Below are 13,272 nucleotides of genomic sequence, written 5' to 3'. Positions count from 1 at the left end.
ATAGAAAAATTATAAATAAGAAACGTTTTATAGGCAAGAAATATTTTTTTAAATTTTTTATGATTGTTTAAAAAAAACAAAGCAAAATCAGCTAAACACTAAACGTATACAAGGATTTGTCATCAGCTATCAATCATAATATACATTTTGCAATCTCTAAATACCTGTATACGATTTTTTTCAGCTGTTTTTTACTTCCCCAAATAGTAAAGGCTCTGTTTTATCATCTTATTAATTATTTCCACAACTGTTCTTTTCTATCCTGTCAAAGACATTTTTGAAATACATCGTGCAAATGTGTATTTCCTTTATTTTTTTATATACATATATTTACACGACATCAACTATATACATTGATGTTGAGCTCAACACTTCAATTATATGCTTCTGTCATAGTAAACACAAGTTTTTCGTTAATTTTCAGCTTGCTTTCTACTTATTTTCACGGCTACAACAAGATACTTGTTGCATTATCCTGCAACTGAAATCTCTGGTGCAATATACGACACTTAAGATCACTATCCCAATCAATAACCTTCGTAAAAATGTCAAAAAACATCAGCAAAACTATTGTAATAATAACCTGATATACTTTTTGAATCAATTATTATTCGCTAATTAAACAAGTAATTAGCTATGTTTGAGTTTGAGCATTCAATAATTTTGGTCGTGGAGTAATTATTGAAGAACTAACATAAAAAATTCAGAAGCTAAATCAATATTAATTTAACATTAAATGCTAGTTTTGTTTTAATTATTTGTTTTCGCAGTTGTTCGAAAACTAATCCAGGAGACATAATTAATTGAAGAATATTACCTAAATTAAAATATATCAATTTTTTAAATTATTTTCTAAATTTTAAGTGTATTAAAAGGGTTTAAGTAGTTTTTACAATTTATATGATAAGAATTCAATTGGAAGTGTATATTTTCTTAGTTTATATCATTTTTGCCTTGTCTTATTAACAAAAAAGTTCGTAATAGATGGCTTAATTTGCTACAAATAGCAGTTTACAAAAATAGTAATGAGAATTCTTTTATTTATTACGTTTAGTAAGACAATTTAAAATTTAATATATTAAATAGGATTTTGAATATTTGATAAACCCAAAAGACATTTAAAATTTGTTTTGAGGCTCTAATAGATTAAAAAACTCAACCCTACATTTTTTTATCAAATAAACTGACCTTATTTTGAGTAACTGTGTTACATTTCAGTAATAAAAAAATTAAAAATACCTGTATGACTTACCTACATACATGCCCTTCTGTCTTGAGCACCACAACACTTTGGTTCTTGCACGAGCACGTTTTGGAGATCTACTGGAAGAGTGGCCCTAGTTTTTCTCCATATAGAGCCGAGAAAACAAACGACCAATGCGCGTGCGTACTTGTTGAATATACACTCTGACCAAAATGAGATCGATAGGAGTTTGGCTCACCTAATCATAATCATTAGAGCAACAAGTAGACAGAAATGAAACTAAAATATTTGTGTTTTGACGTGTGTATTGACCCTCAGGAACCTCAGGTGTATCTGCAAGATCAAGAACTTAATGATTGATTATTAGGGTTGGAATAGAATATAAATATGCTTTATTGTCACTGGAAATTTTACAATTTATGGAAAAGCTTACATATAGTCAAAAAAAATAACAATAATAAATACAATTTACTGAACTTAGATAAATCGTCAGTATTAAAAAAATACAAGTTAATAAAGTAAAATAAAAATAATATATTGCAAAATTTATATAAATTGCAAATAGAACACACAACAAAATAAAATACAAACATAGGAACTAATAAGTTTAAGCTGCTGCGTGTGACACCCAAATATAGATAAATATACTTTAGTTACTTGTGCGTTACTGTAATTTCTTATTTAGTCGTTATAGTCCAGGGCGCATCTGTTTTGAGATGGACGTTGAAAGGTGACTCATATTTTTTTTACAGAAATTGCTTGGAAACAACTCATATATTAATAATTAAGCTATCCTCCTACTCAAAAAGGTCCAGAACATTGTTTAAATAAAATAATCAAAATGTCAAAAATGAAGGAAAAATTCGATTATTTTCTTCGTTTTTTGATTATAACTTTAAAAGTATTCATTTCCGAGAAAAGTTGATCTGGCATAAAAGTTGCGTAATTAAATTTCCTACAATATAGGATTGGTTAAAAATTTTAAAAATTGTCACCCTTGTTGCAAAATAGCAATAATTTCGAAAAAAACATAAAAAACAAGTATTTCCATTTTACGTTTTTCAACCATTTATGCTAGCATTGGCACCTTCATAATATTTTACCCAGAAAAACTTTATGGCATAATAAAACAATACTGTAAATTTAATTAAAATCGGTTTAATATATGTTGCAGAATAAATTTTGCAATCCAGCTTTTGCAAAAAAAATTCATTTTTTCAAAATGTTGCAATCCTGAAAATAAAGCAGAAAGCAAGTTGAATTTTTTTTACATGTAGAAGAATACTGTACCTTTCATTTGCAATTTTTAAAATTAAAATCGATTAACTAAACTTACGCGCAAAGAAATCGGCCCACTTAAAAATTTGGTTATTTTTGATGTTTCATATTTCCTAAACTTGTTGACCAATTTAAGTGATTTTTTGAACATATTATAGCCTGATTCTTTAGCAATACCACTGTAATAATATTGTTCCTAAACAGGTATATTTTCATTGTATACCGAGTGTACCAATCAAACTGTGTTTTTTTCTAAAAGTTCGCATCACCCTGTGGAATATTCTAGCATTTATAAAATACTGAAATTAAAACCCAACTATAGCCTGAGGTTTTCTGAACATTCTGTTTTTTATTCATTCCTTTATGTTGGATAATAAAAAAGTTAGGTGCTTTAACAACTAGACATGTTGTTAACATGCTTAACAACTACATGAAAAAATAATGACAGTTGGCTTTATAAACGTATGTCCGCAAATGTTTCTTTTCCGAGATACGGGATGTTGAATTTTTTCTTACAAACTGATGATTTATTTTATTGCTTTAAGACCGGTTGAGATATGCCAATGAAATTTGGTGGGTTTTAAGCCGTAATTATTGCCTATTTTTTTGACATGCAATTAAGAATTTAATATTCACCATACCCGCGCATACGTGTAATATTACCGATCATGTTACCCGTATGCACGCTAATTGTGAATATAAAATTCTTAATTTTATGCCAAAGAATCCGCAATAACTATCTCTTAAAACCTACCAAATTTCATTTGCATATCTCCACTGGTTTTAAAGCAATAAATAAATCGTCAGTTTGTAAGAAAAACTTTAACACTCTGTATCTCGGAAACGAAACATTTGCGGACATACGTTTATAAAGCCAACTGTCATTATTTTTTCATGCAGAATTACTCCTTAAAGTTTGTCGCACTTATTTAAAAACACCGTGTATTGATGAAGAATGTATCTAGTTGTTAAAATACCTAACTTTTTATTATTCAACATAAACGAATGAATAAAAAAACAAAATGTTAATAAAACCTGAGGCTATAGTTGGGTTATAATTTAAGTATTTTATAAATGCTAGAATATTACACAGGGTGACGCGAACTTTGAAAAAAAAACACAGTTTGATTGGTACACCCAGTATACAATGAAAATTTACCTGTTTGACAACAATATTATTACAGTAGAGTAGTATTGCTAAAAACAGACTATAACATGTTTAAAAAATCACTTAAATCGGCCAACAGGTTTAGGAAATATGAGACATCAAAAATGACCAAATTTTTAAGTTGGCCGATTTCTATGCACGTAAGTTTATTTACCACCGCGTCAGGAATTTCTTTAAATAAACATTAATTTTTGGTGCTACGCGCAGGAGAGCGGTGTTCGATTTACACAAGTTGATTTCCACCAAAATTTCTTCGAATCTTTATCTAATATATTATTTTCTTACTCTATATTTTGTTGTATTTTAATTCCACAAAAATCAAACTAATTTGAGTATTTTTTGTGAAATATTGTTTAAACAATTGCATATGTTTAAAAATAATAAACTTTTATTCTCAAGTTAAAATATATATGAACAAAGAAAGTTTTCGCTAAAAAAATTATTAATCGATTTTAAATCGATTTTAATTTTGCAAATTGCAAATAAAAGGTACAGTATTCTTCTACATGTAAAAAAATTCAACTTTCTGTCTGCTTTATTTTCAGTCCCGCAACATTTTGAAAAAATGCATTTTTTGCAAAAGCTAGATTGCACAACTTATTTTGCAAAAACTATTGAACCGATCTTAATGAAATTTGCACTATTATTTTATTGTATCATAAAGTTTTTCTGCGTGAAATGTGAAATGAAAAGTCTAGCATAAATGGTTGAAAAAAGTAAAATGCGAATACTTGTTTTTTTATGGTTTTTACGCAATTATTGCTATTTTGCTACAAGGTTGACAATGTTTAAAATTTTTAACCAATTCTATCTTGTAGGAAATTTAATTACGCAACTTTTATGTTGGTAGAACTTTTCTAGACAATGAACACTTTTAAAGTTATAATCAAAAAACGAAGAAAAAAACCGAATTTTTCCTTCAGTTTTTGACATTTTGATTATTTAAACAATGTTCCGGACCTTTTTGAGTGGGAGGATAACTCAGTTATATGATTTATTTCCAATCAATTTCTGCAAAAAAATGTGAGTCACCTCTCAACATCCAAATGTACTAATATTTTTACAGATGCGCCCTGGTCTATTAGAAAACTCTTCTACTGAATAATATGGTCTTTTAGATGGATAGGCTTTTGACATTTTACGGAACTTGGAAAAAGACGTTGCAGATTTAAGTTGTAAAGGCAGATGGTTCTATAGTTCTTTTGCGGAATATAATATAGATTTCTTTACTAACTCAGTGGAGGGATCGGTAAATACACATCAAAGGTTGAATTTCTGGTGGAGTAGTCATGATGTGGCATTGCTGCTGAAAAGACATGTAGGTGTTTACGAATTAAGCAAACAGTTTCTAAAATATACAGGGTGTCCAGAAACTCTACCGACAAACGAGAGATTCCTCAGATAATTTTAAGACATTTTAACTCAATTCACCTAGTCCGAAAATGCTTCTTAAGGGAACTAGAGCTCTTTGAAGATGGCGTCATGAAATTAGTTTTTCTTAAATACCTCCAGAACGCTTCTATTTAGAAAAACGAAAATTGGTGTGCGTATTTACTTTTCAGAGATGAATCGATTCCATCCATTGCACATTTCTAGTACCGGTCATAGGCGTCCGTTTTGGGTAGAGCAACGGGTTTTTTATCGCATAAATTTTTTGCCCTTAACTGTTATGCATTCTTTACACCGGATTATTAAATTGTGAGGTATTCTAGTACTAAAAGGTACTCTTGCTTCAAGTCGGTAGGACACACCGTTTTCTAGAAAAATCGATTTGAAAGTTTTTCGTTTTTGGAATTTGAAAAAAAATTGAAACAACTTTTCAACAAAAAACGAAGTATTTTACCAACATAAAGTAAGAGTAACTTTTAGTACTCGAATACCTCATAATTTAATAATCTAGTGTCAAAAATGTTCAAAAATTCAAGACAAAAAGTTATGCTATAAAATAACTGTTGACCTACCCAAAAGGGACGCCTATGACCAGTACTAGATATTCGAAATTAATGAAATCGATTTATCTCTGGAATATAAATAAATGTACCAGTTTTCGTCGTTCTAAAAAGTTTTTTTTTTTGAATTTTTTTTTTTTATTTAAAAAGCGAAAAATTTTCAAATCGATTTTTCTAGAAAACGGTGTGTCCTACCAATTTAAAACAAGAGTACCTTTTAGTACTAGAATACTTCACAATTTAATAATCCAGTGTCAGATATGCATAAAAGTGAAAGATAAAAAAGTTATGAGTTAAAATAACCGTTGCCCTACCCAAAACGGACGCCTATGATCGGTACAAGAAATTTACTATAGGTGGATTAGATTTATATCTTGAAGATAAATACGCGTACTAATTTTTGTTTTTCTAAATAGAAGCGTTCTGGCGGTATTTAAGAAAAACTAATTACAAGACGCCATCTTCAAAGAGCTCTAGATCCCTTAGGAAGCATTTTCGGACTAAATGAATTGAGTTAAATTATCTTAAAATTATCTGAAGAATCTCCTGTCTTCGTTTGTCGGTAGAGTTTCTGGACACCCTGTATAAAGATGGAAGGGTTAAAATTCCGTGATCTTTGAAGTAACTTCTGCAATGTGTTGTTCTTCTGAGACCGAACAGATATCTTATTGCTCTTCTTTGTAATTTAAAAATAACATCAGATTGGGCAGTTGTACTAGAACCCCAAAAAGGAAGACCATAATATCGAAGATGAGACTCGAACAAAGAAAAATGTGCTATTTTAGAAGATGCTAAATTGATTTCCTTTGAAAGAGATCTTATAGCATTACAAGCTGAGGCGAGTTTCTTACTTAACAAATCGATATGAAGGGACCGTTGGAGGTTGCTGTCTAAAAATATACCAAGAAATTTTACAAAATCAACGGTAGTGATCTGGCTGTTATTAACAAGCAAGGGTTGAAGAGCACCTTAATAGGATAATGCTACTGTCTTATCCACGTTAAAAGAGAGTAAATTAGAGTCGGACCAGGTTTTTATCGTAAGCAGATCAGAAGTTATAGTTGCATGAAGAGTTGCAATAGTTGAGTTGCTCCAACAACCAAGCAAATTAAGCAAGTTTTTGCAATCAGCAAAAAGAAAAATTTTTCCATCGATTTTTAAATTAGTGATGTCATTTATAAAGATAAGAAAAAGTGGAGAACCCAATACTGAACCTTGTGGACTCGAACAAGGAAAAATATGTTATTTTAGAAGATGCTAAATTGATTTCCTTTGAAAGAGATCTTGTAGCATTACAAGCTGAGGCGAGTTTCTTACTTAACAAGTCAATATGAAGGGACCGTTTGAGGTTGTTGTCTAAAAATATACCAAGAAATTTTACAAAATCAACGGTAGATCTGGCTGTTATTAACAAGCAAGGGTTGAAGAGCACCTTTATAGGATAATGCTACTGTCTTATCCACGTTAAAAGAGAGTAAATTAGACCAGATTTTTATCGTAAGCAGATCAGAAGTTATAGTTTTATGAAGAGTTGCAATAGTTGCTCCAACAACCAAGCAAATTGAGCAAGTTTTTGCAATCAGCAAAAAGAAAAATTTTTCCATCAATTTTTAAATTAGTGATGTCATTTATAAAGATAAGAAAAAGTAGAGGACCCAATATTGAACCTTGTGCTGCCCCACATACAATATTTTTGAGACTAGAGTCTGTATCATTATTTGCTCTAACCAGTTGTTTCCTATCATTATCCAAGTAAGATTGGAACCAATTTGATTGAATCCAATTTTTTTCCAATTGAAATTTCAATTCCAATTGAAACCAAGTTTTTTTATATAAAAATGTCGTGATTTACACAATCAAAAGCTTTGGCATAGTCACAGAAAACAGTGGCAGTATAAAGATGATTGTTTAGTGCTTGGTAAACCTCATGTAGTACAGAAAACATGGCATCAGTGGTACATTCATTAGTTAAAGAGCCAGCCGAACTGGTTTTGTGATACAATTTTGTTATCAACGAGAAAGGACATAAGTCGGGTTTCTATGAGTCTCTCAATAATTTTGGAAAGTACTGGTAGTAAGGCAATAGGTATATACATAGTTTCAGGCATTAGATTTTTCACCACTTTTATGAAGAGGAATGATAATGGCTGTCTTTAGGCACTCTGGAAATTTACCTTTTTCAAAGGAATCATCAATTAGTGAGACGAGGAGTTCCAACACATTTTCTGGGAGATTTGAGAATATTTTTATATATAGTCCATCAGTACTACAGGATGTTTTGCTTTTAATACTATTGATTGTTTGGATCAGTTCAGATTTATCAACTGGTCTTATAAAGAATTAATTCGAGACCTTTCCTGGATTAGGGAGATAGGAAATGGGATCTTGTTGCGCAGGGGCGTCATTTGGGCGTCCAGGGGGGGGGGCATTTGCCCCCCCCTGGCCCTGAAAATGACTGAAATTTACAGAAAATACATCAATATTCATCATAACATCATATATAATGTATTGTATATATAGTGCTTGCCCCCCCCAAACAAAATTTCAAATGACGCTCCTGTTGTTGCGGCAAAATAGTTGATGTTATATTTTTACTCACATTAACGAAGTATTCGTTTAGATTTCCATGGTTTGGAAGGGCAAATGTTTGAGTTGCTTGAGTTTTATTTCGAAGATCGTTTATATTGGACCAAGTTTCTTTTGCAATACTTTTAGAGCTTCCCAGACGATTTCGATAGTAGGCAAATACGCTACTAAAATGCGCATAGATATGCATTAGTTGACCATGTGCATGGAATCTACTTCCATATAAGAATGCCCAGATTCTAAAAAATTATGCTGTAGGTACAATATTTAAATTGCTGCTTTGTACGATAAATAGAAAATGCTGCAATAAACTGATTTCTGTTTTGATCGCTACAGGTAACAGAGAACAAATTTATTTCGGTAACATTTTTTGGGAAAAATGTTCAGTCTCTTTTAGGACACTTAATCGCTTAGTGCTGTTGACTCAGATTTTTCCTGCCAAAGTTCAATTTCATTTTTAATATTTGATAAACCTTAAAATTGTGAGAAGAGATCGCAAGCTTCTGTGAGATCTTTTAGTGGCATGGTTAACATTTGAACGGGGTGCAATTTAGATAATGCAAATGATGGGGTCTTTTCTTTAGAAAAACGAATTTCAAGAGAACTAATTATGGAGTCAAATATGGGACTACTAAAGACCTCCGCCAAAATTCTGATGGGCTTTCTGCTGGGTGATTGCTTCGATGCAACCCTCTCCCAACAATACGGGGTAATGACTTCATGTCCTCTTCCACTTCAATTTTTTCTGCAAGTATATTACCATCTTTCAGAATTTCATCTGTGACCTCATCCGGACTATCACGGTGTTGTTTTATCAATTGCAATAAGCGTTGTTTAATATGCTGGGATGCCTTAACCGCATCCAAAGTTACATACTGAAGTACGTTTACAACTGGTTCTATCATAGCTGAATATTTGGCTATCAAAATAGGAGCCAGACCAGAATGAACGTAACTTTAGAAGCTGCCGCATCGAGCTGATAGGCATTTTTTCTAGTCGCACTATTTCCCTTTTGTGACAAGGTTTTCAAGGCCTTTATTATGACAGAAAAATTTTCGAAAGACGATATAATTATTTTGAGACAATAGTTTTACCACCACAACAGTGTTGCCAACGTTGTCGTTCTGTTTTTACATGAAGTTTTTAGCGGCATTATCAAACGGCCTTGTTTTTAATTATTTATTATTTAGTTGTAGTTATTTAATCTTACTATTTTTTAATTTGGCGAATTTCTAGGGGGGCAACAGCCCCTCCCTGCCGATGCCTGGCGACGCCCATTTAGCTCTGTTCAATTTGATCCGAATCAGAGAACAACGAACACAGTAGACCGGGGCATTTAGCACTAAAAACCCCCGAATAAATCGATTTTTAATTTAAATACAGCACTTACGGGCTTGAAACTTTTTGCATTGTATATTGTATTCAGGAGGAAGTCAGGAAAAAAGTCTACTGTATAAAAATGGGTGGAAATGCATAACTGCATTTGAAAGTGCATAAAATGCATCCAAAAGTGCACATGTCAAAGTAAGTGTACCAAGGGCCAGATTTTGTTACTCGGGGGTTTTTCCCAGGTTACCAAATAACATTTACAAAACGTTGAAAAGACGTCATAATTATCACCAAACCACGTCAGTTTATCACGTTTTTTCGACGTCGAAGGTCACGTGAATATGTCCTACCATAACTGACGTCATTTTTATCACGTTTTAAATACGTGATATCAAAAACGTAGTTTTTATGTCGTTTTTTAGATTATTTTTCATTTTATGGTTTTAAAACTACACAATAATAATTATTCGTATGGGCATTATTGGTATTGCAATTTTTCATTTAACTATTTTAAATTTAGCTTATAGGCTAAAAGTAAAACCAAATGGAAGACTTTATAAAATGCATAGAATTACAATACCCTCAATTCAACGTTATAGAATTTTCACTTTTTATATAGATAGGTATACTTACTGTATCAAAACTGAAACAACTGAAGAATACAGGGGAAAGGCAAGAAATGTCACATTTTACACATATTGAGATAAACACGAATAAATGTTTAATTCTTATGATATCTAAAAACTACTTAGGAAATTCTTAGCAGAATTCTAGCAATTCTTAGTCTATAATCTTAATATAATATTAATCTATATTAACTTATTAATTTAATAATGCACCAAAAAACTGCTAACGTTCCTTATTTTTGTTCAGTGGCGTGCGGACAATCCTGGTCCTTCGCCGGGATACAAATTCTTAGAAAATTTATATAGACTGATATTTCTGGTTATTGTTCTGAATCGATAGTCTAGTCGATAGTACTCAGTTTTTGCTACCACATGGCGAGAAAAGCCAAAATTCATGAAAAAGTGACATTCCTTGTTTTTCCCCTGTACTCTTCATATAAACTAATAAATAATTTATTAACAAATTATCCAGCATAATATCTTAATTTAACGCTGTTCATTAAATCAAAAAGAATCGTGAACAACACATAATAATTATAGTTCATTAACAGAAAATAAACACCAAAACATAACTTCACACAGTTTTCAAGAAGAATTATTGCATTAAACTAACTCACTTGAGAAAAACGAATAAAAATCTCTTAATTAACACGTTTCTTCAGCTAAATATCTAAATGAAAAGTCTTATTTTACCACACAAAGTACGTAAACAATAAATGAAAAATTTCTTGTGACAATTTAAGCTATACACGAAATTGTTTGGAGTCAATATACAACATTAAACATTATAAGCATTAACTCTTTACCTAATCTCCTCCCATTTTTTGACGTCAGACTTGGGCTGTCTGAAATGAAAACGTGTTTTTAAACGTGTTTGAACGTCATTAATCTTACGTATTTAAAATTACCTACAAAAAACGTTTAAACGACGTAATGTTCAAACACGTGTATATATTCAACCAAAAACTGACGTTTCCTCGACGATACTGCCGTCACTTGGTTGCCTGGGTTGGTGTCGCTGAACACGATTGTGCTATCAGTACCGACCCTAGGGGCACTCACTGATAATAATAATAATAATAATAATAATAATAATAGCGTTTATTGTCCAACAGAATCCATTTACAGGACAAAATATTACATAAATAAAAAATTAAATAAAATATTAGTAATTCATAGGTATCGATAATAACAAAAATTTTACAAAACTAAATTTGAATCTAAAGAAATAAATTATTAACCACCTAGGTAGATCTTGGCCATAGAAATCAGTTGCTTTAAACTGCAGTTAAATATATCGCAGTAAATACTTAAGGCATTATAATAGCTTCACATGACGAATAGAGGAGAATTTAACATAAGGTTAGTTCTAGCTTGTGTATTTCTGAACGTAATCGAATTTCTTACTGGATAAGACGGAACGTTAAAATTTATTTGTCGAAGGATATCAGGGCTGTCAATGAGATTATGTAGTAGCTTGTACAGGAATACCAGGGAGGCATTAATTCGTCTAGATTCTAATGACACTACGTCCAAACCGCTACATAACTCATTATTGCTGATACCCCTCGTAGGATATATACCATTAATTTTATAAAACAAAAATTTTAAAAATTTACGCTGAACCCGTTCTATAATTTGGATGTGTACATCATAAAACGGTGACCAAATGATAGAGGCATATTCCAGTTTACAGCGTACAAAATTGTAAAACAGTAATTTAATGGCCTTAGTATCAGTGAGATTTCGACTATTTCTAATTATAAATCCATAAGATTTAAGTGCTTCTCTAACCTTTACATTAACATGTTCAACAAAAGTGAGTTTGTGATCAAATATAACTCCAAGGTCTTTAATTTTAGTCAAACGTTCCAGTTCATTGCCATCAATAATATAAGGATGGTATATAGTAGACTGTTTCCTGGAATAACTAACCACCTTGCACTTATTGGCATTAAGATTCAGATGATTTTCCTTACACCATTCATGTACGAGATTCAGTTCGCTCTGCAGAAAATGACAATCGTTAAGGTCGCTTATCAATGAATAAATCTTTAAGTCATCAGCATAACATAAACATGGTGCAGAAATAGATTCATATAAGTTTTAGATTCATGATAAGGCACATCATCTGGAGGTTCGAGGGTTATCGGCACTAAATTGATGCAAACAGATTACTTGCAGGTTCTTGGAGTCGCTGAACACAAATACGCCATTAGAACCGACCCTCGGAGCACCTGGTACTCAGTGTCACTGCTAAGGCACGTCATCTACTGGAGTTTTGAGAGTTTTCAGCATTAAATTGATGCAAACTGATTTCTTTGGGGGGTTCTTGGGGTTGCTGAAAACGAATATGCCATCAGTTTGACAGCCGGAGTACCTACCTGGTGTCTAGGATTACGTCATCTTCTGGAGTTTCGAGTGACTTCGGCACTAAATTGATGCAAACTACACGGGGGATTTTTGGGGATACTGAATACGAATACGCCATCAGAACCGACTCCTAGACCACCTGGTGCACACGGTCACTGCTAAGGGACGTCATCTTCTGGAGTTTCGAAGGTTTCGGTACTGAATGCATGCAGATAGATTATTAGGCGGTTTTTGGGGTCGCTAAATACGAATTCTTCATCAGAACTGACCCCCGGACCACCTGGTGCCCAAGGTCATTGCTAAGACATGTTATCTTCTGGAGTTTGGAGGGTTTTTTGGCACCAGGTGCTCCGGGGATTGGATCTGATGGCGTATTCTTGTTTAGTAATTCTAAAACCCCCCGAGTGATCTGTTTGCATCAATTTAGTGCCGAAATCCCTCGAAACTCCAGACGACGTGCCTTAGGAGTGAACCTGGGCACCAGGTGCTCCGGTGGTCGGTTTTTCAGCGACCCCAAAAACCCCCGAGTAACAAAATCTGGCCCTTGGAACACTTACTTTGACATGTTTATGCACTTTTGGATGCATTTTATGCACTTTAAAATGCAATTTATGCATTTCCACCCATTTATATATAGTAGACTTTTTCCTGACATCATCGCTGAACACAATGCAAAAAGTTGTAAGCATACCCCAGTAAGCATCCGTATGTACTATATTATTTATCTATGGTTGTAAGTCTCAAGTCTCTAGATGCTGT

The 13,272-nt window shown here is 32.4% G+C and overlaps 1 protein-coding gene across 1 annotated transcript in view; it reads right to left on the bottom strand.

The window, feature by feature from the left end:
• Window positions 1-1,348, bottom strand: part of LOC114336429 (ras-specific guanine nucleotide-releasing factor 2-like) — a 155,576-nt gene extending 154,228 nt beyond the window's left edge. Inside the window, exon 1 of the mRNA XM_050663572.1 lies at window positions 1,253-1,348. The gene's annotated coding sequence lies outside the window, so the exon portion shown is untranslated. The remainder of the gene's footprint in view (window positions 1-1,252) is intronic.
• Window positions 1,349-13,272: the final 11,924 nt, after the last annotated feature.

Source organism: Diabrotica virgifera, chromosome 10 (assembly GCF_917563875.1).
Source record: "Diabrotica virgifera virgifera chromosome 10, PGI_DIABVI_V3a".
Taxonomy (NCBI): domain Eukaryota; kingdom Metazoa; phylum Arthropoda; class Insecta; order Coleoptera; family Chrysomelidae; genus Diabrotica; species Diabrotica virgifera.
This window is presented reverse-complemented; position numbering and strand designations above follow the sequence as displayed.